This window comes from Dendroctonus ponderosae, unplaced genomic scaffold (assembly GCF_020466585.1).
Source record: "Dendroctonus ponderosae isolate FM_Combo_2020 unplaced genomic scaffold, Dpon_F_20191213v2 Dpon_F_20191213_1, whole genome shotgun sequence".
Classification (NCBI taxonomy): domain Eukaryota; kingdom Metazoa; phylum Arthropoda; class Insecta; order Coleoptera; family Curculionidae; genus Dendroctonus; species Dendroctonus ponderosae.
The window spans coordinates 55,087,204-55,113,958 of NW_026017110.1; the positions used below are offsets into that span (position 1 = coordinate 55,087,204).

A 26,755-nucleotide genomic window follows, 5' to 3' on the forward strand; every position below is an offset into this window, starting at 1 on the left:
CGAAAAAGTTTCCTATTCTAAGGACAAGCTGGCAGATTCACACGGAAACTAAAATATACAAATTTCTATTCTGTAATCTCTAAAAGGAAAAAGGTTCCCGAGCAATAGATTACAGTTTAAAAATAAGATAGAGCAAAAAGTAATATTAATTCAAAGCAAGTGCTCCAAAAGGTTTGGAAGTTCTTTTGTGAATTTTAACTAGATTTCTGCTCTCTTGCAGAGTGAGAATCGCTAAGTGTATACGTATGAAGACCGGAAAACGTAGATAAAATGTAAATTTAATTAATCCACCACGATTCATTTGTAACTTTGGAAATTCCAACTTGAATCTGGCACCGTAGTTTATTGTTCAATACTCATTTATTTACCCCAGTTCAAGTTACCCTTTTTTTCTGTTCGCCCTCTTTCCGGTAATACCTATTAAATTTCTTTGTTACGGTAACCATTTCGTTTTCGGCCCAGTAGCCTTTTATAAGATGTTTCCTCCTGTCTGATTTCACTACTAAATCTTAATAGTAATCTAATAATTTATTTCAATTTTACTAGAGCAATTTTGGAACTACGAAGCCATTGAATTACAGACAGGCTTTCGCAATGAAAGGCTTTGGAGAGTTATACTAAATTATTTTCTTTCAAAGTGTAATAGTTGAGGACGGCAACTGATTCAAGTCAATTCTTATACAAAAAATATAAAGTCACATACGGACTTGCAACTTTCTATAATATTTTCTGCAAGAACTAAGAAGCCCATCAAAAGTCCTTCAAAAATTTCTGCATAGCCTAAAAATGTAGCAGGCAAAAGATCAAATTATTAAGCAAAGTGTTGGTTTTATCGAAGTGTATCGGAAAGTGTTTGGAACTAAAACTATAAACTTCATAGTATGTCCGGTACAGTTCTATTGAGAACATTATAGCGATTACATTCTCAATTAAAACCGCATAAAAATCCCATGGCATGCTTTGCATGAAGAGGCTTGCGAGAGTATTTGAAACCCGCGTATGAGCGCCGTAACCGGAAATTAATTCAGAAAATTTCCAAAATTTAATTTTGACGTACATATCCAGCACATACCCTTAAATGCCTTAACCATTTCAAAAGGTCGAAACGAAGGGATGCTCGGGCTATAAAAAATATAATTCAGACATTAACTGAATTAAAATTATTCAGAATGTTTATTTAGCAGACCTGGCAGTTGGGCTCTTCTTCATGTGTTGCAGTTGGCTTTTTAAAATCTCTCAGCCCCTGTGAAAACAAAACTATCAAAGGGTAAGTCAGTAAATCAATATAGCATTTATTGTGCACGTATTTCTCAATTAATGTTCAATTAAAATGATTATATAGAGTAACATTTTGAAATTTTGCAATAGCTCAGGGGAAGAAAAATATACAGAAAATTCTTCAAAACAATGTCTATAATGACTACCGGATATCAGGTTATGTTAGCATCAGAAACAGCCCGTACAATCCGCTAAATCTATAATTTCCTGATTCAAATTTAATTGGCAAACGGACTACTTAATGGTGATCGCTCTTTCCAAGGCTCTTCAAAAATGATTCACAATTGCTTATCATAACGTTACATTTGATGAAGGAGATACCGATTTATAAAAATTGAAAATTGCAACTTTCAACATAAATAAAACTTACTATATATTAATACATAAATTAAATGGGAGTTCAAATTACTATTTTGGCAACAATGAATGTACAGCTTTAACGTGTAGAAATTATACTTATTTATTAATTAATAAATTTATTATTATTATTTATTAGCAACTGCACCTTTTAGTGAATTATATGAGGCCGAGAGCAATTGCTAAATTTTAAGAAACTGGTTCCGTTGCTAATAGGAAAAAAATGTGTTAATTTGCCATGGACCCAACTTTATCGATTCGTCACACAGTTTCGTTGTTAAATCGATTAGAAAATAAATTAAAATTGAATAAGTTCAATGCGAATAAATTGCACATCCTTCAAGAACTTTCTAACGATGACCCGAACGGGAGAATTCAATTTTGTGAATCTATGACGTAGAAAATTGTTGGCGATGTTGGACTTGTAAAAAACATTTCTTTTCATTAAAAGAAATGTGTTTCGCAACACTCAATCACTGTTGAGTCTTCATTTTATTAAAATGGCAGTGTTATGAAATAAAACTGCAATTAATGAAAAGACGAGAACTCGTACATAAAAAGTAAAGAGAAAGTCATACCCACCCATCCTTAAAGCCTTAATCTCTAAGCTGTATATTGGGGTATGCTGTTATTTCTTGTTATATAAGTAAAGTTGATGTCAATATTCCTACTGATACGAAAATTATAAAGCCTTTAATTATTCACGAAGTAGAAAACCAGACAGGTTTAAACCAGACAGAAAACCAGACAATACAGACTTCCAGTTAGAAAATGATTAGATGATAACTAATCCAATAAATGGTCTGGAAAAGAGATCCTATTGAGTGACCATCAACATCCCCAGACCTAACAACACTCGACTTTTTCTTGTGGGGACACCTAAAATATGTTGCTTTTAAAACTCAGCCTGACTTAATTGAGAGATTATCGGAAAGCCTTATTCAATCATGCCGAACTTTTGCTAACTCTTGTCAGCAATTTGGAGGTAAGTTCAACTATTGTTTAGAAAATCTTGAAAACAGGAATTAGTTCAATCTTCAATGAGTAATCAGGCGTAGGTGTTTAACATTATATTTTTGGTGTTACTTTAAACTGGAAATCAATATTACTATCGACTGTTTTTATTTGCCTGGTTTTGTATACTTTATAATTATTTACGCGCTTCCAATCCCAAATGAATATTAATACTGATGCGGATAATCCCTTTTTCTGGGGGTAATTTACTTGGCAATTACATTTTCTAATTGTTGTTTGCTGACACGTTGAACAACTGCATACCATCTGTCATTCAAGTATGTTTATATTTGCATATAACTGATGACAAATATTGAACTATGATAACGAAAAAAATTAAGTTTTCTTTAACAATAAAATATTTGTACTTGCATTTACATATACGCATGCATATGTACATATAGCTTAGCTATTTCTATTTAGACATTCCTATAGGTTTATTCATTTGAAATGTAATCACGCTAGGCGAATTATTGTTATTGAAACCGAATATCCTAAAAATGCATATGGCCATAACAACGAACATTTTAGATATTCAGTTGAAAATTGCGAATCCAACTTTAATCACAAATAAATATTTCTTTACACATTAAAATGGTGGAAAATGTAATAAATATTATATACCTATTTCCAACATTATATTTATTCTTTCAAATTCCATACAACATAACTCGGTAGCGTTAAAGGTGTGGTTTATATTTGTTTATCCAAGTCCACCATGGCAGTATTTAATAAAATACCCTTAAAGGATATGCCTATATTGTAAAAAGCTATAAAGGTTTTAATATATAAGCCACATAATAGTATAACAAAATTATCGCTCTGGAATTATTGCATGTTACGAACAATATTCAACATGTTTTTTTAAATAAATATGCATAAATTTACACTATATATGTACCTTACCAAATCAGTAAATTTCGCAATTGTATAGTCTAACAAAGCGCTGAAATAAAAGGCTGACGAAAAATCAGTTGTCAAGCAATATACTTAGCTGAACAGGTCCTTAATAAAAAAAAATAGATGTCAAGAGCCAGGCTTCCTAGGTGTTCGACAACGATGTTTCCAATATAAATTGCTATACGTTCTTTTTTGGATGAACTGAACTGCCTATTAAATCATTGTTCCTGTGAAATGTGTTATATCGATAAGAAAGTATACATATACAATAAATTGATTCTAATAACGTCTTCTTCGTTCTTCTAGTGACAATATATGGCAATTAATATTAATTTCCATTATACTTACTGTAATTTGGAAATCTATAAAATCGCAACTACCCATCGAATCATTCTTTCTTTAATAAATAACCACCTTCGAATGTGAGGTCAAAAGCAGACATCGGTATAATTAACTAAGTGCATAGTTTGAGGAACTAAAATACGTTTTGATGAATTATTGACGCTGAAAACCGCGCACCGACAAACAACTGTATAAAATACACATTTATTATTTAGCGTAAATTTAAATTTGCATTGAAGAAAAGCCCATTAAGTGCCTTAAATAAAGCATGGTAATTACGGTTTTTAAATATTAAAATATCAATTTTTAAACTTGCAAGAAATATTTTTGGAGTTAGTAAGGTCAGTTTATAATTTGTAAGAAAGCAGAGCGTTAAAGTAAATTATTTATGTCAGCTGATTATAATGGAAATAAGAATTTTGGCTGGGTTTGGAATGAGTCAATAGTTCTTAATTCACAGCAAACTGAACGAAGTTTTACTTAAACCCGAAGACCAATTGTTTAGCAATTTAATTTTTATTACCGTTAAACGTTAAGAATAAATTTATTACTAAAATATCGCTAATTACGGTGTAGTACAATAGTGTGGAGTAACATATACACTGTGTCCAAGATAAGAAGGGCCTTGATGGAAATATCGGAAACTGTAAATCATACAAAGTGGTTGAATGGGGAAAAATGTGCGCAATTATAAGGCCGAGAAAATGGCGTTTTACAATTTCAAACTCAATGTTATTTTCGGTGTCATTTGCAAGAAAACTGAATGTTACTATCTATACATGTTGATGCTAGATGCCGTTTATATTAAAAACAGACGAAATAAAACCGACTACATTTTCTTATGTGGTTTAGGTTTGAACTGATAAAGAGGCCTTTGTGGTCTCCCGGAAATCATCACGTGAATTTGCAGAGGCGATGTTAATAAATTAAATTAAAATAGGAATGTATAATGGTAAGATTTTAAAAAACCTTACAACAATGCACGATTACTATACAAATCGGAACAGCAAATCTGTTTACTTTGTTATATAATTTGCCATTTATGAGGTCTATTCAATCCCAATCAAAAACAATATCAATCAAAAACTGATGATATCCAAATTGAATCATACGCCCCTGAAACTCCACTGCCATTTGTCAAATGAAATGATAAAAAACAAATTGATTTCGATAATTGAAACCATGCAAATAATCAATAACACTGATAACCAGCAGCCCTACATTTAACCGTCAAATTGAACAGTTGATTCGGAAAATTACAAACTTTTTTGAACGAATTTCTGAATTCAGATAGAGTTCTAAAGCCTTTTTGCTGCGAAATAAAATCACTCTCACGGATTATAAGACTTAAAAATTGATTAGATAATATGAACGTAAGAAATGTTTATTAATCTTTACATTTTTCTTCATTTTGAAGAAGCACTTAGCTTGGGAAGAAACGCCCATTTATTGTTTCTATGGGAAATTACTCTTACTTTAATTACTGTAAAACTTTGTAAAACTGTAATTTACTATAAAGAGAAAAAATTGGAAAATTCTTAGATATGTATAAGAGAAAATGAAAAAGTCGAGTGAAACTTGTTCGGCTATCCGATCTTCAAAGCCAATTTAACCCTTTTAGATTTTTTGTGGGTACACGCACAGTGTCTGAATTACAAAACGACAGTTTTTCAAACAATTACTGCTATATTGAAGTATTTGAAAACGACGGCCAAATTTGCAGTCGAGCCTGCAGTCACCATTCACGGCGTATGAACAATTATTGTGTTATGCTGTGCAAACGAATTAAAATAAAATGCATTAAAACCCGATAAAATCAATTTACGAACATAACAGTGCTCTTAGGATCAAATACATTCTATTGTTGCACTGAAAAATGACTAGACGTTTCATACACGCAGTTCTGAAGCACCCTGTAGATGGAGACTTTATGAAACAACAGGGGATATTATTTCAGTAAATAATGTTTATTATTAAATGCTGAAGTATATTATACACAAAATTGTGCCAAATAATGAAGAAATACAAAAGACACATTACAAAACAATGATATTTAAATGTTTCAGGCAAAAGTCGTTTTAGAACTTTTCAGCACAATTCCTTTTTATGGCCTTTCTGCATAGCCGTTAACGAAACCAATCGAAAACTGTTTCATCGACAATTAAATTAAACCAGTAATGTTCAGTTGTGATTTAAAAATAGAAAGTTTAATCACAAAAGAGGTAAATTGTTTCCAGAAAACAAAACGCCGTTAGTAGCCATAATTAAAACTGATAAACGTTTGGGCCATATTTTTGTATTGAAGTTCCTTCATATGGAAAATTAAAGCCCTCTGCTTTATGTTGACCAATATTGAAATTTAATTGTGAAATGTTCGCTGAATAATAAAGGTGACGTAATTCATAAGCTAATAACAGCGTTTTGTTGTACGGCATGTTTAAGTTTGCCAATTTATTATCGCCAATTGAAACATGTTTGTTATATATTTCAGATTTTAATTATAAGCGTCGAATTGAGATGCAGGTAAACAGTAAAATTATGAGAAGCTTATTGCAAAACAAAACGCGATACCGCAGCTTCATATAAAACTGATAATAATATATGTTTATACTATATAACGTCGGGATAACTATTCCGGATCAAAATCTTGAATAACACTGTCATGTTGGTTTGTATTTTTTTGATTCGTTAATTATACGAAATACTGAGGAAACAGTAAAGTATGTTAATTAACATCGTTCTGGCGAGGGAACATTTCACGAGTGTTAAGGTAGAAATGTTGTTTAGATTATAATTAACGTGACTGTACAAGTAGCTACCATAATAAGAAAATCTGGCAACATAATTAAATTAGTTGCAATGCATTCGAAATTTTGCATTTCTTTATTAGCGTAGTTTTATATTTACCTTATTATTATTATTAATTTCAAAATATCTCAAATCGCATTTATTTGTATTATAAAATCTAAAACATTTACTGACATACGAAATTTCGGTTACTAACTGGAGAGTAAGCGCATCTTAATTCCTTCTAAAAACTCAGTTATCTAGTTATTATATATTAAAAAAGTTAATCAATAACATTATTTTGTTTCTGTGCTATTTGAGAAAGCCTTAACATTATCTAGGATATACCTAGAACTTTTATTTTATTCCTCGCATGACACTATAAAGATTTATTTTTAGAAATACAGCATCATTAGTTATTTTTTTAATTTAGAGCTGAAAAATAGTTCGTTTGAACACAAAATGAGCTAATTACTTGGTATGTCAACAGGTTAATTGTTCTCTGTCGCTGACCGGATAAAACCGAAATCTGTTAGCAACACTTGAAAGATAACTTATTGCGGTTGTGTCCAAATTAATGATTTTGTAGTCAGAAAAATGTTTTCTACTCGGATTTTCTTAGCTAAATATCAACAATTAATGGTCGATTCACCTACATATCGTTGTCAACGAATACGATTGAGCATTGTATGCTTCTGAACGCGAAACAGACCCAATTTTGAGCACCTAAGAAAAATTATTGAAAAAACCCGCGGACTTTTTAGACTTTTATTTTCGAAAGGGACACATTTTTTGAAACTTAAACTGCCAGGTAGGGACGTGTACAATCCTAAAATATTAAATGGAAATGGAAGTCGAGTGCCCCGCATTTGAAAAGTAATTTGAAGAACATTACGATATTATAGTCAAACCCAAAAGCGACAGAATTCCAGCTCTGTACTGTACATAAGAGAGCATTTGCCAAGCTTCATCAATGACCAAAAAAAAATACCAACAAAGGTCGCTTTTGCTACCTTGAATTAAAAAAGTCATATTGGTATTCGGCAATTATAAAATTGTAAATAGAAATAGGTACATATCCTTAAACATATATACGCGTTCTTCTACAATTTCAGTGGAAGCAAAAGCTAAAGACTGCGAAAATATTTCGCTAAAAGTCGAAAGGAACATTTCCGAAAGTAAGTCTGAGAGTTACATTTAAGAATATAAAGTTAACATAACCACAGCTAGTTTTTAAAAGCGCTAGGCTAAGCTACAATACCTTTCATACCTCGACTTCCACTTCGCCCTTTTGAAAAAGTCAACTCAACCCTTTTGTTCAAATAATTAATGTTGTTTCCTTTTTCGTCCAGTTGCGGCTGATATATTCATTCGCTATTGCGATTTTCTTTTGCCATAAGTCTTTCTGGTAAAGTCTATTTAACACAGCAAAAGCCGCGGTATTTTCAGAATTTTATATACACAAGCATTTTACGGCTTTTCTCCTGAAGGATCTGAAATGGGATTTATTTGAAGGAAAAATATTGAAAATTCTTTGTAAGAGAAATGTTTTTGTAACTATGAAAAATACTATAAGAGCTTGAGTCAGCCAGCAAAGGTGCTGGTCTGTTTAAAGGAAGCTAAAAATAGCTTAATGATTATAAATAAAATGGTGCACTGGGTTTCGAGCTTGTTAACTGGCTGCAAAGTGGTGAAGAAATAGAGCAAGTTTTGCTAAATTAATGTTTCTCCCAATTTAGTGGTACTTAAGGGGAAAGCTTTGCAATTTTCTCAAAAACTTCACTTAGTGCTGAAAATCTAATTACACGACATTCGCTAAAATATCACGAACACAATTATTATGGTAGAAATGTACTTATATAAATATTGTTTTGGTACCGTCTAAAGGCGAATTAGAACAGTTTTAACAGCAAAGTGAAATTGCAAACCAGAGCGGAAATCAAAAAGAATGAAACCACTGGAATATTCTCGATGGGATTGTGAAACTTTTAGAACTCAACTTTCAAAGCCTATGTGAAGCGCCGCTTGAATATTGAGTATTTATAATCAATTGCATATAAGCGAAAAACTTACTCAAAATGCATTATATTTTTGACTCTATAGTTTTTAACTCTATTGTCTATACAATAACATCTGATATTAAGTTGCCACACTGCGATTTTTATAAAGTTGATTAAACTCTGGAATATTGTTTCAGAATTCGAATTAAAAAAGGTGGTAAACAATAAATTAAATTGCTTTTGGAAGAGTTTAGGAACCAATTGTTTTAAAATTCATTCGAATATTAGATAGAAATAGATGTTTTGAAAATGGTACAAGACCTTCATCGAGCCAAACGTAAAGTGAGGAAATTTTAGTAGGACCGTGGCATTAGTTCTATATTGCATTAAAAAATATATTGTTGGCAATAGTTTGCAAGCATCAATTTTAATTTTTACGTGTCGGAAAACAACTTTGGACTTATATCAGGTTAATGGTTTTTCGGTCAGCTTTTAAATTTATGTGACGTCCCTCGTTTCATTTTACTATCAAATTTATAGTTAGTTTTATGCTCAAATGTCTCAAAGGTAATAAAACCTAATAATTTAAAGAAGAACTCGGATAGTGAATGGAAGTAATGCACAATTCGAATGAAAATCCGAATGTATATACACTGACAGCTAAAATATATCCGGAAACCGCCAAGATCAATTTTGGGAGTATTCTTTGTAAGATGAGAAATGTATTTCAATATTTCACGCCACAGAATGTTATATTTCGACTTGGGAACCTTGTATTATTACCGCATATATCTGTTTACAGAATTGTATACAACAAATTTTATTATAAAGCAGGCTCACTACTTAGAAAGAAATGCTGTTGATGTTAATAACATATCCAACCAGCAAAAACTTGCGAAAAATCAAAATATGCTTATATTCAACATGAACTCATGAATTTCAAAGAAATGTTATTTCACATCAACAATTTTCAATAGCAGAAGAAAGCCGGAAATGAAAATCAATGCCTGTCTAATAAACAGTGTCACAATTAGCGTACAATCGTAGGTAGATTGTGGATTTCCTACAGTGAAATTACAAGATTCTCCAAAATATTTTCTTAATACCTGGATTTAATTCTATACTTTAAATATAAGAAAGTAATTTTTCATATAAACAATGGTGCTATTTGACTCTTATTTCGTACTTCGGTACTTGAATCGCGTTTACCAAGGCTAATGTATCAAGAAGTTATACGTTATAAAGTTATATTAATTAATTAGTTGTCATATTATGTTACGTAATAGCAGATGCAAAGAAAATTACTTTTGTTATTAAAATTGAATTTTTCTTCAATTGACATTTAACTATCGATGCTGAAAGTGGACCAAGTTTAAAATAATACATAACTAATATCAATGTTGCCTGCTTGGATTTGAATCAGCAATTTGCCCTACATTTCTTGCGCGATTATATCTGCTGTAGCTTATTTGGAGTATATTTTTTTTAATGCGATGCTTTTAGCAGTTAGTATTAGTTAAATTGGTTCAGTCCATGAGGTCCGTGCCAGAACGCTTTTAAAATAATAACAAGAATCCTAAAAGCCTCGATTCTCCTTATGGCATTTTTTTCTTGAAACTTCAACCTAAAATATGTGAAAGGTTTTTATTACAAACAGATATATTAACCGTTTGGAAGAGGGCTATAGATACAAAGGGTGTAATGGAAAACCAGTGTAACAATCCTTAGGGGCCAATAGTAAAAAAGCGAAAAAAAGCTACGATAATGTATATCTGCTATTTTCACAATTTGATTCGATTGAAGGGCCGCCAGATGGATATTGGATAAGGTCACTTCAAGGGTCGTTAACCATGAACGTGGGTAATCTGCATATGTAGTCCCTTGTTTTCGATTCGGAAATTGAACCATTTCATTCAGATAACTCGAAAAATCACACGACTCGGAAGAAAATTCGACATTTTCAGGCTATTTTTTAAAATGCTATGTGGAAGCTGGGGTTTTTACAATTTTATAAGTCTAATAACTGAATTCCCAAAGTAGGTAAATAGAGGTAGTGGATTTTAGCAAACTTCTTAATTCACAAGTTCGCTAAGAAGTCCAAGAAAGCACATAGGTAATAACTTAATTTTGCTGTTATATGAATATTTAACATGAATAAACTTATAAGTAGTCTTTCCATAGAATATAACAATTTTTAAACCCAGGGAATGGTTCTTTTTCATTTCAATTCTGAAGTTTTTAACATGAAACTGAACTTTCCCGTAATTTTCCCAAACACTTTTACTGGGAGGAACTGGCTAGCTACACAGTATAATGGGATAAGTGTTCCGGCACGTCTACATCAAATTAATTAGCGTATGTGACCGGCGTTCGAATTATATCGATGGGATTTTGTGCAATACTCAACATTTTTCCATTGCATGTATGACTTGATTCAATACTTATTTAATATATAGTATCTCAGATCGATAAAAATGCACAATTTTGAACACAGCATACACATTAAAATAAAAACACAGTTACCAAAGAAAACAAACTTTCAAGTTAAAATATAATGATTATATAAATTTCTAACTATTCTACTTCAAACGTATGATCCAAAATATAATTACCTACAAACTATTTCAACTTCGACCATATTTATTTGCAAATGAATAACTATGCATGAGGGCATGAAATCTATTATCAATATGCTTTAGTTGCGTGACAAAACACATAAAGCGAAATATTATGAGGATATTACTCAAAACCAGCCGAAACCAAGAACAACGGCCAACTGAAAACTTTTCACCCTACACCTGTCGAGAATCTCATCAAACAACAGTAACCTGACGGATGGTAAGATCTGGAAACACCCTGCTTCACGTTGTTGCCAGAATAAGCGTTCGACGTTGGCAAATATTTAAAATAAATCTTCAATCGAGTCTATAACTTTTGTTTCCACAAAAGCGAACAATTGCTTAGAAAATACTATAATGAATTTGAAACGAGCCATTTTCATAGCAAGATATGTCGTATTTCAGCATGTAGATAAATGTTGATTATAATGCTTCCAAACGCAATCCATAGAAAAGTCGAATTGTCAACCAATTAAATGATATTTATTGAACTTTAAATACGAATTATATAGATAGTCTTTTAAAAATTCCACTAAACTCTTTTCAAAATTGCGAAATTACGTTTTGCCAATTGTTCCTAATTCTTCTGCTATTTTATTACTTTCAGTTGGTATCAGCATTTTCGCACTGACGATTAATTTATAAATCGCAACGAAACTTCGAAAAACACAGTTAATCCAGTGGGATCAAAAATTTCTAAATTATTCGTTTCGATACCAACAGCGTGTGTAGTGAGTATTAATTATTTCATAATACGATAATGCTTCTATTAAAGGATAGCATACCAACAAGTACATTCTGTGCATACTGATCGATCCTCATTTCCTATGCCATATATAATAGGCTTGGCATCGCTATATAGTATATGAAATGAGAGGGACAATGCAGTTGTACCGAATTAGTCCTAGGATGTTGGATCGTATTCCATAACTAGCAAAAGGTAATTATATAGAAAAATAGCTTTAATATATTTTGCAAGCACTTGCAATGTTATTGCCCCGACTGTTGTTCCTAATTGATTTAAGTTAAAATTAAATATTCATTCTATTAAAAAAATCATCAAAATGCTATGATTCTTTTTACAGTTACCTTTATCAAAGTGAGGTCAGAGTGAGGTGAGAGTCAAGATTTCCTTGCTTCAAACTGATGACTTTTTAGACCGGTTCTAGTGCTGTAAACCACAATCTTGTTCAAAACTATTGTTTCTTCGTTTCTATAAAATTCGTTATTTTATTTATGCATCTCAATGGGTTCTACGAATTTGGTGAGTTCATTGAGGTAGATTTTCAATGAAGTGAAAATTTTGAACTGATTTTGTCCTCCAATTTGAGTAAAATTTAATAGCAACGTGTATTACAGAACTGTCGTCGTGCCTATTGCGGTGCTCCAAATTATAAACAAGCTCATTTCTTCTTTTGTTTGCAGATTTTAAATAGATTTTCAGAATATGTTTTATAATTTGAGATTTAAACGGAAAATACACTTTTCTTTTCAGTCGAGTTTAAGTAAAAAAGATGATAAGACAGAGAAAACTGGTTTTACTTCTAAAAACACCATTTCATTTCTGCCTAAATTAATAAGCATTTGTATGACCTGTAAAATTACTTTGCGAGTACATTTTGCGAATGCATGTTAATAATTGTAAAAACTCTAAAACTATGTGGATATTGTAAAAATGACTTTTGCTTTTTGCTAACTGATTCAAAAAAAATGTAAATGTTATTAAAAAAATATGTACCTATAGAGTCAATTGATCAAAATTTATGACTTACAAACGCTGTTCAAGAAAACGAAAAAAAGTCTTTCAATTATTTTATTATCACACAAAAACTTTTAAGTAGGTTTCATAAAAAACGTTAAAATTCACAGGAAAACTATGAGGACAATGTTTTAGGAAACTAGTAAAACTTGTGCTAAAGTAAATAAGATTTTATTGAAAATGTTCCATGATCTAACCCGTAATATTGTTAATTTACAGGAGCAGCTTACCACGAAATATTCCCGGCATTTATAACCGTAATTGCGTTTACAGTCTTTGTTAATTTTTTATGTTCTAAATTGGCCGATTTATACACGTCATGAATACTGCGGTTTCTGGAATTTTAATTTAAAAAATGGGTTTAACTTTCGGATTAAGAAAAACAGCCCAAGTTTTAATACATTTTCAGACGAGCGAAAAAACAAGATAAATATCATAGTTTGTTTTTCTGCTTTCAAACGACTTTCTTGTTTCGTATTCGAGAGTTCTGAAACTCAATATAGCGAAAATATCTGTGTTATGAAACATCGGCATCATTTGCAGACACGTGAAGTAAAAAATTCTAAAAACTTTTAAGCTGTAATCTCATTTATAACGAAAGCAATTGCACGATTTTTAATTAAATTTTACGCAGAGAAAGTTTCTGGAAGTATTACCTTCTTGCACTAAACCATTTTTTATTATATATTTCAAATTTAATGAATTTGATTGGTGAATGTTCGAAAAATTAATTTCAAAACTATTGTTAATATGCAAGCACCAACCAGATACATATCAAAACATTAATTAAATATATTTAGGCAGTGCAAATCGATATTCTGAAAGACTAATATTAATTTCTAGCCTGAATGTATGAAGCCATTGTAAATGCCTTCCTTTTTGTTTACTTAGCCTTTCTAACCGTTCAAATATATTACAGTCAATTTTTCACTGGTTTCAATTCGAACTCGGTGCCTATTCTGAGAGCACGTCAAACTTTGAAAACAATTACAGGGTGTTTAAAGCAAAGTTAAGTGTTTTTATGGTAAAACCGTCATTCATTTGGTCCCTTTCACATCCGTTTTCGGTTAAGAGAGATGTTTAAAAAGGGGCTCTGATAAATTTGTCACTCGACTGTTTTTCGCAAAAAGGCAACTGCTCTATCATGGCTTAGATGTTATTTAATTGGAACCATTTGAATGAATTATATTTTAAAAAATGATCGATTTTAGGATAGTAGTTGATTTTTAGGAATGAATAAACAATATCAATGTTGCTTTATTGTGTTATTTTCATGAAAATTACTTACACCTCATAGATTTGATTATTAGATAGATTAATTAGGTTAAATTCTGTTGTTAAATTAATATTGCAGTTAAAAAAATTCTACGTAATTTCCAAGTGTTTCAACTAATAATAAACGCCATTTCAGTATTAATAAAAATATGAAATATTTCAGCTATTTGCTAAGGTAGAAGATTGAATATTACACTGTGAAAGGAATATTGTCCATATTCCCAATAATAATTTGTTTTTGACGCAAATAGTTGAATAGTTTCATTTCAGTGAAAAGGCGTTGGTAATAATACACAATACAGGGAAACTGTTCACAACTAGAAATGAATTCCGGTGGCTGAAACAAAGACGACGACTCCTTTTGCCTATAACCGACACTTTACATTTAAAGCCCCTTGGAAACAGAGGGTTTTTGAACTCGGGCATGAATATCTAGAATTGTCTAAAGGTTTTTAATTGTAAATTAATTCGAAACTTTTTTGCTATATGGAAAGATATATCCTTAACAGCAATAGTCGGAATTTACAAAATCTAAAATTGTAGTTTCTTTCTATGTGAAACAAATTTTCCACTTGGTAAATCTGAACACAAAATTCCGTTAAAATCCAGAAAGTTCTTTTTCTGGAGGTAACTTCAGCTAATCTGAAAATTAAGCAAATATGATTCAAGTGTGTAAATCGTTTGGAAATTGTAAATGGAACATACTTTGAACTCGTGAGTTTTTTCGGCTTGCTCTTTAAACGTTTGCTTTTCAAGCACGTCCATAGGACATGGTTCATAGGTGGAAAATCCGGAAAGCCACTCATCGGATTCTGTTCTACTCCCTGGAGATACATGATCTAGATACTCATGCACAGTTCTTGCAAAATGATGAGCCGGGTGAAATTGTTGAACTCAGATATTTTCATTATACGGATCAGAAAACGGAGTAACGAAATTAGTCTATCGAAATCGGTTCTATTACTTATGACAAAAAGTCTCTACCCATACCGTGACTTCTTGCGGTTGTTAGCAGAGTCAACAATAACGACAATTTCGAAGATTTATCTATCCGTTTAACATCAACATTGTTTCGATAGAAAATGTTCCTTTTGTTTCTCTAGTTGATTCTATACTTGTTCGCGAAGCTGGAGTTTTCCATTCGTGACATATTCGCTGAGTTCCTAGAGAGCTGTACTTTTATAAAGAGCAAATTTTTGGGTTTAAAAAATCGCGCTGGCTAATTTTTTGTTTCCTCAGTCATAAAAACATTACGATTGCCATTTAAAACAATAGTCGAATAAGTAATCTCGAATTTTCATTAGAAAATTGGATTTGGAACACATCATTTCTAAACTAAATCTGATTTATTAAGATTAATGAGTTATACCCATTTTTACAATTTATTCTCTTCAATTTTTATTGAAATACAAAACTTCAGTGCCAACGTTCTTGCATCTCCTGTTTGGCTTTCGTCGCAGGAAAACAACTGAAGAAGGTTGTGGTCTGGGTAACATATGACGAGGACGGGGAATGAACTGGGAAACCGTGGGCTGAGCTTGCCTCTTCCTTGGTACCAGGATTTCGCCATCGATACCTGTCTCCAAATTCGTTTGAATCCAGTTCGTGACTTTATGGTACATGTTTCCTTCTGGGACTGGAATGGAGGCCCTTTGGGTTTGGAATAAAAATATGTTACTGTATTTGAACAACGTTTGCATGTTTTATCAAGAGAACTATTTGTATTCAACGGTCTGGCTCTGAGAAACATCCTACTTCTATCTGAACCTCATACTAGCGGGTAATTCTAGAAAAAAGACAAATTGCCTAGTTAGTTTTAGGAACCTTATACAAGGTGAGTCAGCTTATAGTAGCGGGAGAGTAGCATGGAGAGATGATGAAAATATCACGCAAGCATATATTGAAAACGGATTCGTTTTTGAGATAGAGGTTGACAAAGTTAAAATTTTGTTTTAAATATTTTTAAATAATTCACGTAAATTTTAAGATACTGTACTAAAATTTAATATTATGGGACTTTCACACCCAATATATGCAAATTTTGACCCCAAATTGACAGGGGGCGAAACATGACACTATTATGTAATTTTGAAATAATAATAACTTTTTTATTCCTACCCGTCTCAACATGATTTAAAAAAAAAGGTGAGCGTTACGGACGCTCGACAGTGATATTATTAATAGAAACTATATAAAAATATACTTCATATTATTAATAGAAACCATAAAATATTGAACCTGTCTAACGCATGATGGCAATACTAATTTATAATTTCAATATTCTGGCTAAAGTTAAAGTCTAATAATTTATAAATGTATCAGAAATACGTAAAATGTAATTTAATTTCCTTTTGAATGTAAAATGTATATTACATCTACAACATTTAACATTCTTCAATACTTGCAGTTGACTAGCTGGTGTTTACGATATCATTATTTAATCCTACAAAAGTGACAATTGATTTATGATAACTGTAATAAGACACGAATTGTGACACTCGAATTTATCTTGCTCGATTGTAGCTTTATTCTGGATTATATATCATATTTAATTGTAACTTTGATTGAAGAAATTACATTAAATTATGCGCTCTATCAGAAGAAAAACCAACATTAAAATATCAACCTAAAATCAATGGAAATTTTGGCCAAGGCAAGGCAAGTAGTTTTGTTCGAAATTCAATCGTCAGAAATCGTGCGAAAAGAAGCGAATGATTAAATTTCGTTGCAATGTACTGCAGCTCGTCCACTAGAACTAAAGTCCTTTGTACAAATTCCGACGAATCAATATTCGTAGGGTTTCGGACTGAATAGAGAATATTTTTGGACACACCAAGCTGAAATGGATGTTGAAAAATATATGTATTTCTGCATCTTTTTAAAATCTTGATATAAATGATGGAATTCTTCAAATTATTTTCGTTTTTTTAATATCCTAGCACCCCAAGAGTTTTTTTTTCTTTTTAACTATAACCGTCTTCTACAACTACTATATACTAACAAGATAACTATTTTCCATAAGAAAATCATCCATTATTATTAACAGTTGTTTAATTACGCTGATTATTATATAATTATCCTGAATAAATGTGTTTATTTAATACATAACATGGCTAATTCGAACGATAACAAAACTTCCAGTGGACGATACCCATAAATGCGAAATCTGAGAAAATCCGTCCAAAGGACGCCCTCCCTAACGTTTAATTTTAACTACTTACCATGGTTCGTGCAAATTCATACGAATGATTTCGGATCCAGTGGACGAGCTTCTATATACATTGCAATGAAATTGGATGATTAGCTCCTTGTCGCACGTTGCCTGACGAAACCAGTTTGAACGAAAACACATCTAAAGGACACCGGCCCACGAACTACACACTATTAGGTTCACAGGAACGGGCCATAGTCTACACACTAGCAGGCGGCTGTGTGTGTGTAAGAGAGAACTGCGTAGCTACTTGTCTTTGTCTATCACAGACATAACGATGCCGTTACGCATTCCAATCTACTCACAATTTTTTTTTATCTTAAAATTGAATTTCCTATCGACAGTTAAAGTCCTCCTACTATAAACTGAAAAATCATTATCAATTACATAACTTACAAAATGTTTATATAGAAAGATGTCCCTAATTGCATAATCAATTGTACACTCAATTGACTATTAAGGTATTTTTTGGAGAAAATATGATGGAAGCATATTCCTGAATAAAAGTTTAATTTTAAAAAAATTGTTGCGAAACTATTAATCGATTATCATGTTATTCATAAATGTTATTTTGTAGAACTTATTTTGTTAATTTGCAGGCATTTTCAATACTTAAAAATTATTAATTATCTTCTTATATAGATATCTCACAAAGGTTTAGCTTTGATTTGATTTGATTTGGTCAAATTTTCTACAAAGTTTTATAGCAATATTCTAGATAATAAATTTAAACAACGTATCTAATAATGTAATTTTTTAAATAAGATAGTACTTTGAAAACTTAATAAGGCAATGTTAAAGGTTCTGTACTGACTATTTACAATGTATCGAATGAGTTCTAATAATAACAAAGACGACTTAATACTATCGATCTTGGGGCATTGCCTTCTGTTTAAGAGTTGTGTACTATTCGCCATATAACAGACATTTATTTCTTTAAAGTTTCAAATAAAATTTTGATAATTTGTGGATAAAAAAATGTTAGCCACCTTTTTGAACAGAATAAGACCCACCTCTCAGATTTTATATGTGGTGTTTTAAAAACACATACCATATACATATACGCATAGGTTACCGCATAACGACGCACTTCCGAAACTAGTTCCGCTATTATACAGAAAAAGTAAACACTTTTTTAACTTTTTCATTCAGATTTAAGTGCTACATTACATTGCAAATATTTTTTTTGTATAATATTATATATGACGAAATTCAATAGTTTTGGACGTAACAACATTTGAATATAGGAACTAAATAAAAGTAAACTTTATTACATGTTACTTTTTTTTCTAAAATAAACGATATAATTTTAAGGGAATATTAAAACAAATGTTTCCTTTATTGTTTTTGTTCTGTTCTGTTCTAAAATGATATCGTTTATTGCAGTAGAAAAAATAATAATCAACTTTACTTTTGTTTCGTTCCCATCTTCAAATGTCGTATGTCCAAAACTATTGAATTGGGTCACATAGTATGTTACACAAAAAATGCTTCGAATTCAATGTAGAATCCTGAATCTGGATTAAAAAGTAGGCTATTCCATTTAGAAAAAGACTGTCATAACTTTATTTTGAGCTACCAAGTGACAGAAACAAATACTTTGGCGACAACCACAATACTTTTATATTAATATTTTTTCACTCACTATTTCAGTACGATCTAAGAAGGGGCCTCTCTTCGCTGGCTCGCCCTGTATATTTGATAATATATGATGATATGCTAAAATTTCTCTAATGTAACAGCAGGTACATAGTTTTTAATTTAATAAAGTTTGAAACTAAATATTTCACGTTTAAGTAGAAAATAGCCCATGAAAATGAATCCAGTAAGTATGTTAAAATATTTTAATTATATATTCGCCCATTACCTACCAATTGTTATAAATTTCATGTATTTCGAACACATGCATTAAAATAAAATTAGCCTATTATTTGAAAATTCATGTTGCGGTCCAATATAACTGTTAATAAAATCACTGTAAATACATAAATTAACAGATGTTAAATATGGTCTAGCCTATTTAACTATACTTAACATCCACTTGGCTACATTAAAGTTAATATAATTTAAAACACATAAGTCCAAGTTAAAACAAAAACGTATATAAGAGTTTGTAGTCTGAACGCATAGCATTAATATCATCAGTGATAAACAAAGTACCTGTATAATAAGTGTATGAAAATTACACACGAATAACCGAACTAGATTTTGAATATAAAAATATGTATATTTTTACACTATTTCTTTCCAGCTTTTCATAAAAAAAACTTCTAAAATAGAGGCGTGTTTTGACTTCAATATCTGAGTGTTATAGTACAGAACTTAGAATTATATACGATTATATATCGCAAATTAGATAAAGTTTAGTATATTATACTTAATAAATAAATATACAGTGTGTCTATTGAATTTCGTACTATCTGGGAAACTTTGTTAAATATTACTAATTTTACGAAAAAAATAATTAATTTTTGATAAAAAGTTCTGCTTGGTCCAAAACCTAAAATGCAACTAAGATATTAACTTTTTTCGTTGTCGTATACGAGGAATGAGTTTTGCTCGAGAATAAAGTAGGTTTTTACATTATTTTCGACAATATCGAAAATTGTCATTAAGAAAAGGCAATTTAAAAACTATCATCGTATTGTCAATTTTAGAACATGCAAAACTATTTAAAAAGAGTAACTTTTCTTAATTATTATATGAAACGATTTATAAACTTTTCAGACACTATTGCCCATTGAAATTCCATTCATTGGTTAGACATGAAGTGTGAGAGAGGGAAACTCAATTTTGTGCTATTGGTTCAACCGGCTACCTGCTCAATGTCAAAATAAAATGGTAGTTTAGGGCGAGCGGTTTGGTAATTTTGGTAACAGGTAGAAACGAAACCCAAAAGGTTTTAAAAATGATGCCGAATTGGCGATTGGTACAGTCTGTAATACAATTATCTGGCTATGGCAGATAAAAATATCATCATTATTTAATTCGTTCCAATCACATGTATAGGTTTATAGCTAAATAGAAAAATGTGTAATTAAATATTATCTTTATATTATGTTATATCAATAGAAAACCTTTCCAGAGTATTCAACTGCAGTCCTTGTAGAAACCACATATACCTTCCGTAGAGTAGGTATAAATGAAATAAACAAGTCGAATATAGGTAGGTACCAAAAACATTTCTACAAAAACATAATTTATTAAAAGTCCCGCTAAAAGTGTCTACATTTCAGCAAAAGACGAAAAGTTACATTCAAAATAATTATCAAGACGCTGTGAAGTTAGTTCAAAAGTAAGGCTAGCGGTAGACGCATGTTTGTAAACCTGATCTGAATATGCTAGAAATGTGCTACGTTTTACGACAGGTAGGAGATCGGTCAAGTTCAACCCCGTATATAGAGTTTACGGTAGTAAGTATAAAATTTTGTAAAAATTTCAAATACGGACCTGTAAAATGAATATTAATTCAACAATGTCCGTTTACCTGAAGTAATTTAGGTAATGTGTTATTAGGTTAGTATTATTAGAGCCTTATTGTGATAAATTTTTTAACACATGGAACACTTGGAAAAAGTTCTGAAATGACTCATGTTTATTGTTAACAAGGTTTAACGGTTAATGCAGGAATAATTGCACCCGCCGATCTTGTATGCCCTTTCGATCTGGACATCCGAATTATGAGGTTGGAATTTGACCCACCCTGCACCCTAATTTATTTCAGAGCTACTGAGTCGATGCTCAGCGCAGTGATCGCAGAATTGAGTGATCAATGTTGCGCAGACCAAAAATATTTAATATTACTTTGCATTGGTGGTCCAATGGAGTTAGCAAGCCGTCAAAGTTAGGATTTCAATTACCTTATCGTGATTCCAGCATTCTCAGAATCGTAGGAACTGCTGAAAATGCTAGAGCCTTCCAGCTCCGGATTGCTACCTGCCATATTGAAACTGGGGTTTGTAGCAAATGTAGTAGCGAAACCGCGATCCAATACACGCACAGAGAACAACTTTACAGCAATTGCATGTTGGCGGTTTAACTGACAAAAATTACAGGTTCGCAGTACACCCAACTATGATCCATAGTGCACTGCAGTATTAAAGCTCTATGAGATACAAAATCAAAATATTTTAATTTTCTAATTTACTTTCATAAATGCTTCCTAATAGAAAGCAAAATATTAATAAACAATATAGGACATGCGCTTTAATTTATTTGAATATAGAATATAATAGCATAATTTCATGACCTTGTTGAGTACTGACAACACTGTTTAGGTTCGAAAGTGGGGTTAAATCACAAATTAATGATAATAAACATTCAATTCAATGTAATATTGAGAGTCAAGTTTTCAGCCACCAATTTTCACACTAAATTGAGCGCATGTCTCGCGCAATGAAACCGAAGTACCTGTTTTTCGAACGTACGCCGATTTATACGCAGATGTTCTTTGCAATGAGGTCCTGTTATTTAACTTTGCCTGTTCCTTCAGAAAGTCTATGAAGATGCATTATTGATTTTTTTTTAGAATGGAAATGTCCTAGCAACGAAGGGACTATAACAATCAGTCGCTTACCGATAACCCGGAAAAACCGAAGAATTGTCTGGGGCATTACTTTATGGTCTTAAACTATCAGAAATATAGGTACGCTGCTAATTCTTTTTTTGTGTTGTTTAGCTCTATAAATAAATAAAAACTCCACATAGTAAGGTAATTAAAGTTTTTAAGCAAAATACATACTTTAATTAGGTGGATTATTTTAATATGATGTTTATGTAGTTAAGAAATGCGATTTTATTTTAATGACTATCATAATAGGATCCGAGATATTAAGAAATATACAACAAATATCGCATAGGTGATTGTTAAATAATTAGCAAAGACAAATAAGCTACTATTAAATAAGTTCAGGTTTTCTAATCATTCATTTTGATGCAAACGATATCATATATTCCGAGAGGTGTGAAAGAATGACTTGTTTTATTTCGCCTAGGAAATTATCACTACAACCATGTAATTATGTAAATACAAATTTTGCCTGGCTGATAATAATTCAATTATTATAAAACCGAAGTTTGATTAGAAAGAGCGAGAAACAGTTTCATAATATAACAGAAATTCTATAGAACATTATTTACAGACATAAGTGTAAATACTCAAGAATAAGAGAAAATATTTATGTGTAATAAATGTGTTTCAAGTGTCTGTAATTTAGCAAATACACGATATAAATATTATTAATTCATTAATTTGTCACCTAATGTGAATCATTTAATTTAAAATACCTGTTACTATCACGGTAAGTTGTAATACAAAATTCGAATACTTTAAACAGCAATCAACATTATTTAATTAGTTCACCGTCCTTGAATCTGTGCGAATATTTTCATCTAATTTTCTAAACAATTTAATGAATGTACAAAGTTTATTTTTACGGAAATAAAGAATTTTCTACATTTCTAAATTAAAAAGTTTCAACACCCTCAAATTGCAGGTAATAACAGTCGAATTGGCATTGTATTTGAAAAACAGTGTTTTGTTGTGGTCAGTTACTTTCTGACTTATTACCTATTAATCCTTTCATACCCAACTAACTAAATCGTCAAACTTATAGAACAAAGTCATTAGTATTTCATAGTAGGTACTATTAGTAATTATAGTTCCCGTTCTTTGAGTAGTTAAACTAAAAAGTACTGAAAAAATACTGTCTAATATTAATGGAGAACTTCTCATGTTCCTTATGATATATTTATGAATAACGAACCCTTTTTTGTAATAAGGTCTTAATATAGAATATTATTTAGTGGGTGTTTCTGCGACACACTTAAGGTCAGGTTTGGACACTCTCAGGAGGGCACTGAAAGGGGTGTCTTAAAAGCCAGTCCTCCAAATAGAACGTATTTATTTTTAATTAATTATAGTGTGTCGCGCTTTCTGAACAAATGTTTCTGAACAATCGTAATATTTCTTTAATGGAAATTACATTTCTGAAATTTCTACATACTCAGGAATGGAAAACATCAGACATATTTATCTTATATAATTTATTTTCTTTTTCGTTTCTATGATCGGTAACCCTGCACTAGTATTATCTCATTAAAAAGTACTTTTGACGTGCAATATAACACTATCAATTAATATATCATTTGCAGTTTTTAAATTGTAAAATACATTACAAAAATTGAATAGACAATGCCAGATATGAAAACCAGTATGATACAGTCCAAATACAAAAAAACAGGTTTTAAAATTTGCTGAACAAAAGACGAAAATTGAACAGACGTAAAAGCTTAAAAATTTAATTATTAAAACTAAATAATTAATATCTACTAGTCTGCATTCCTAACGATTTTCAACTTCAATTCTATTCAATAATTCTATAATATTCATGAATTGTAAACCAAATGCTTTCCAGGAATATGTGGCTTATAAAGGGTAGTGTATTATTTCAATCAATGATTTATGATTTAGTTTTATATTTAGTAAACAAATTCGACTCAATTGAGTTTGACAATTTAGTTATAAATGCATTTTGACAAAGTGTAACACCGTGTTAACACACAACAGTGTTAATGAATTATGTGATACGAACGATGATTCTAAATTTATAATAATTAGCTTTCTAACTAGGTCAGTGTTGTGGTTCTTGAAGTTCATATTTTACGGGTACAAGCCACAGCCGTGGCGATGGACTACTTAGATTGCTTTTTCTCAGGAACCGTCCTAGATTTTCAAATATTCCTAAAGCCACTGCAAAATGGTGTAATCTGATTAAATACAATTAATTTATACTTATGTACGTCTTTATTATAATGATTGCCATACCTTAAGAAAACTCAAGCGGTTTCTACGTTGTGATGCAAAATTGTTAAGAGTACTTATTTGCGACCCCTCAAATCCATATCAAGACCGAGAACAGTATCAAACTCAGCTAGAACTACAAAAAACAATAAAAATACTTAAAGGTAAAACTAATTGATTTTGTGGACAAATGGCAAATGCGACGAAAAATAATTAATTATCGCTTACACTGCGAACTGCAATCCACCTGCTGAATTCTGCCAAGTTACCAACTAAATTTACGTCAAAGCTAACATTACGTTACATTCACCTTACTTAACTATATTTAATTTAAATTGGTATACTTTGCAGTCACATCAAAGTTGCGTACTTTTTACTGACCCTATATATATATTGAATGAATAGAAAGTTCTTCCTGTAAAAGTTGGTACAGTTTGATGATAGTTGTAATTTATCAAAACTTTTGTAGCGAAATACTCAACCAAAAGGCTTGTAAAAATTCCCAGCAAATATCACTCGAATAAACTGTTAAGAAATTAATTGGGTAAAATAATAACAAATTCAGCATTAAAATAATTTTCAGTTGCGCCAAAATTGTTCAAGTCATTATCGAGTATTGCATCGCCATCGAAGTTGAATTTGTACCTATAAAATAGGTAGGTATATAAAACTTTTGTGTAAATGTTTTTAAAAAAATATTTATTTAAATGAATATTGAAGCAATGTTCTAAAACTGTATACTGCTCTGATAGTTTTTGTAATTTACCAACAATTATCCAGTTGAACAAAGTTTTTAGATAACTAATGCGCTTATTTAAAAAATACCAGCTGAATATATTTTTGAACGGCAAATCAAAACTAACTGAAAAACTACTTTTCGTGTTTATGGATTTACGAGAATGTAGGCCCAGTTTTAAGCATCAAACGAATTCAAGAAATCTAAAATGTACTTTGTCTGTCCATTAGCTGTCCAACTACTTCCCTGAACTCTATAATTATTCATAACAATAGAAATTAAAATTATATAATTTTGGAACATTACCCCAACATATATTTCAGAAATGATTTACACAAAAATTTCATTGAGTCCTATTTTGAATCCAATTTTTATTTCTTTGTTTATCTGTACTCGATAGTGACTCAATAATTCTGGAAAAACCAGAAATATTTTTTGTAAGTTTTTTTTTTGATTTAGCCCGATTTATTATTTTTTTAATTTAATCGATATTTGGTTGGGATATTAAAAATACTTTTTTTGTGACAGTATCTATTATCTACCTACTTTTTATTAGCATAACTTTCACGTATTCTTCTTAATATGTTGCTTTTCAACTTCAACTTTCACATTTTCCATTAAAATTGTTAATAATAAAATTAAGTTAATAAGGTGAAATATGCAAAATCGGCAGCCTAACCAGCCCCGATGTAACGCCTGGGAAGTTTTGATTATTTTTTCACAATTTTTGCCAACTCATAACAATTTTGCATCACCGCGCAGAATCCGATTGCCTTTTCATAAGCTGTGTCATCATTGTCAATGTTAAAATTGCCTGCGGTACCCGTAAGTTATTCGTTCGTTGCTGGCCGAGTTTCACAACATTTGCAGATCTGTTCTAACGATGGATTCTCAAAATTCTTCCCCTAATCAGTAAGTTAAGTCTTCTAATAACGTCATAAATAGTATCAATCATCCATAACAAGTATATAAAGAAAATAAGGGTTCATCACCCTTTAGGCCCTATAACCTAATAATGTTTTTGCATAATCACCTTCTTTATTAAAGATTATATTTTACATTAACTGGATTTAATTATTTCAGATCTGAGGGAAATCCGGCAGAAAGTACTACTCACAGCGGACAAAGCAATGTAATCCAGTACTGGTCTTACAGAAGATACACAATCTTGAAATGGATGCACCAAAACTTCAAGGTAGTGAACGATAAACTGATTCCTAAGAAAAAGCAAATGTAGTCGACCTTCAAGAACCAACCCATTTAGTTGCTTCAAATCATTTTTTAAACCTCTTCTTATACTTAATCAGCCATAATATGCCATGTTAGAAATTTTTCTTATCCATAGATTATTAAATATGTGAAAATGTATTTATAAATAAATGTTCAAACCCAATTACTCCAATTTATTTGCTAATAATAGACACTGGAAGGTAACTTGAATACTAATAATAATGAAACATCTTTATTTTGAAAGTATGAGGATATACATACAACAAAATAACATCAGGATATAACAAGGACTTAACGATTGTTTACTGCCACATAAAATTCCTGCATTGAATATGGTTCTGTTTCTAAGAGTTGTCGTATCGGTAAAGGCCCGATTACTGGAAAACAATTCGGCTGATAAATATATGCGTGCAAAGCAGGAGCGCACGTGTTTTGCAGGGGAATCC

At 31.1% G+C, this 26,755-nt stretch overlaps 1 protein-coding gene and 2 long non-coding RNA genes across 5 annotated transcripts in view; 1 reads left to right on the plus strand and 2 right to left on the minus strand.

Moving 5' to 3' along the window:
- LOC109537920 (tyrosine-protein phosphatase 99A) overlaps nucleotides 1-26,755 on the minus strand; it is a 298,832-nt gene that overhangs the window by 163,955 nt on the left and 108,122 nt on the right. The window lies entirely within an intron of this gene.
- Nucleotides 23,428-26,755, minus strand: part of LOC109537921 — a 6,773-nt gene continuing 3,445 nt past the window's right edge. The window contains exons 3-4 of the long non-coding RNA XR_007280426.1: nucleotides 24,368-24,479; nucleotides 23,428-24,292 (exon numbers count right to left, since the gene is read on the minus strand). This is a non-coding gene — a long non-coding RNA (uncharacterized LOC109537921). The remainder of the gene's footprint in view (nucleotides 24,293-24,367; nucleotides 24,480-26,755) is intronic.
- On the plus strand, nucleotides 25,865-26,472 carry LOC125502654. The gene is made up of 2 exons (XR_007280423.1): nucleotides 25,865-25,991; nucleotides 26,163-26,472. It is a non-coding gene; the product is annotated as an uncharacterized LOC125502654 (long non-coding RNA).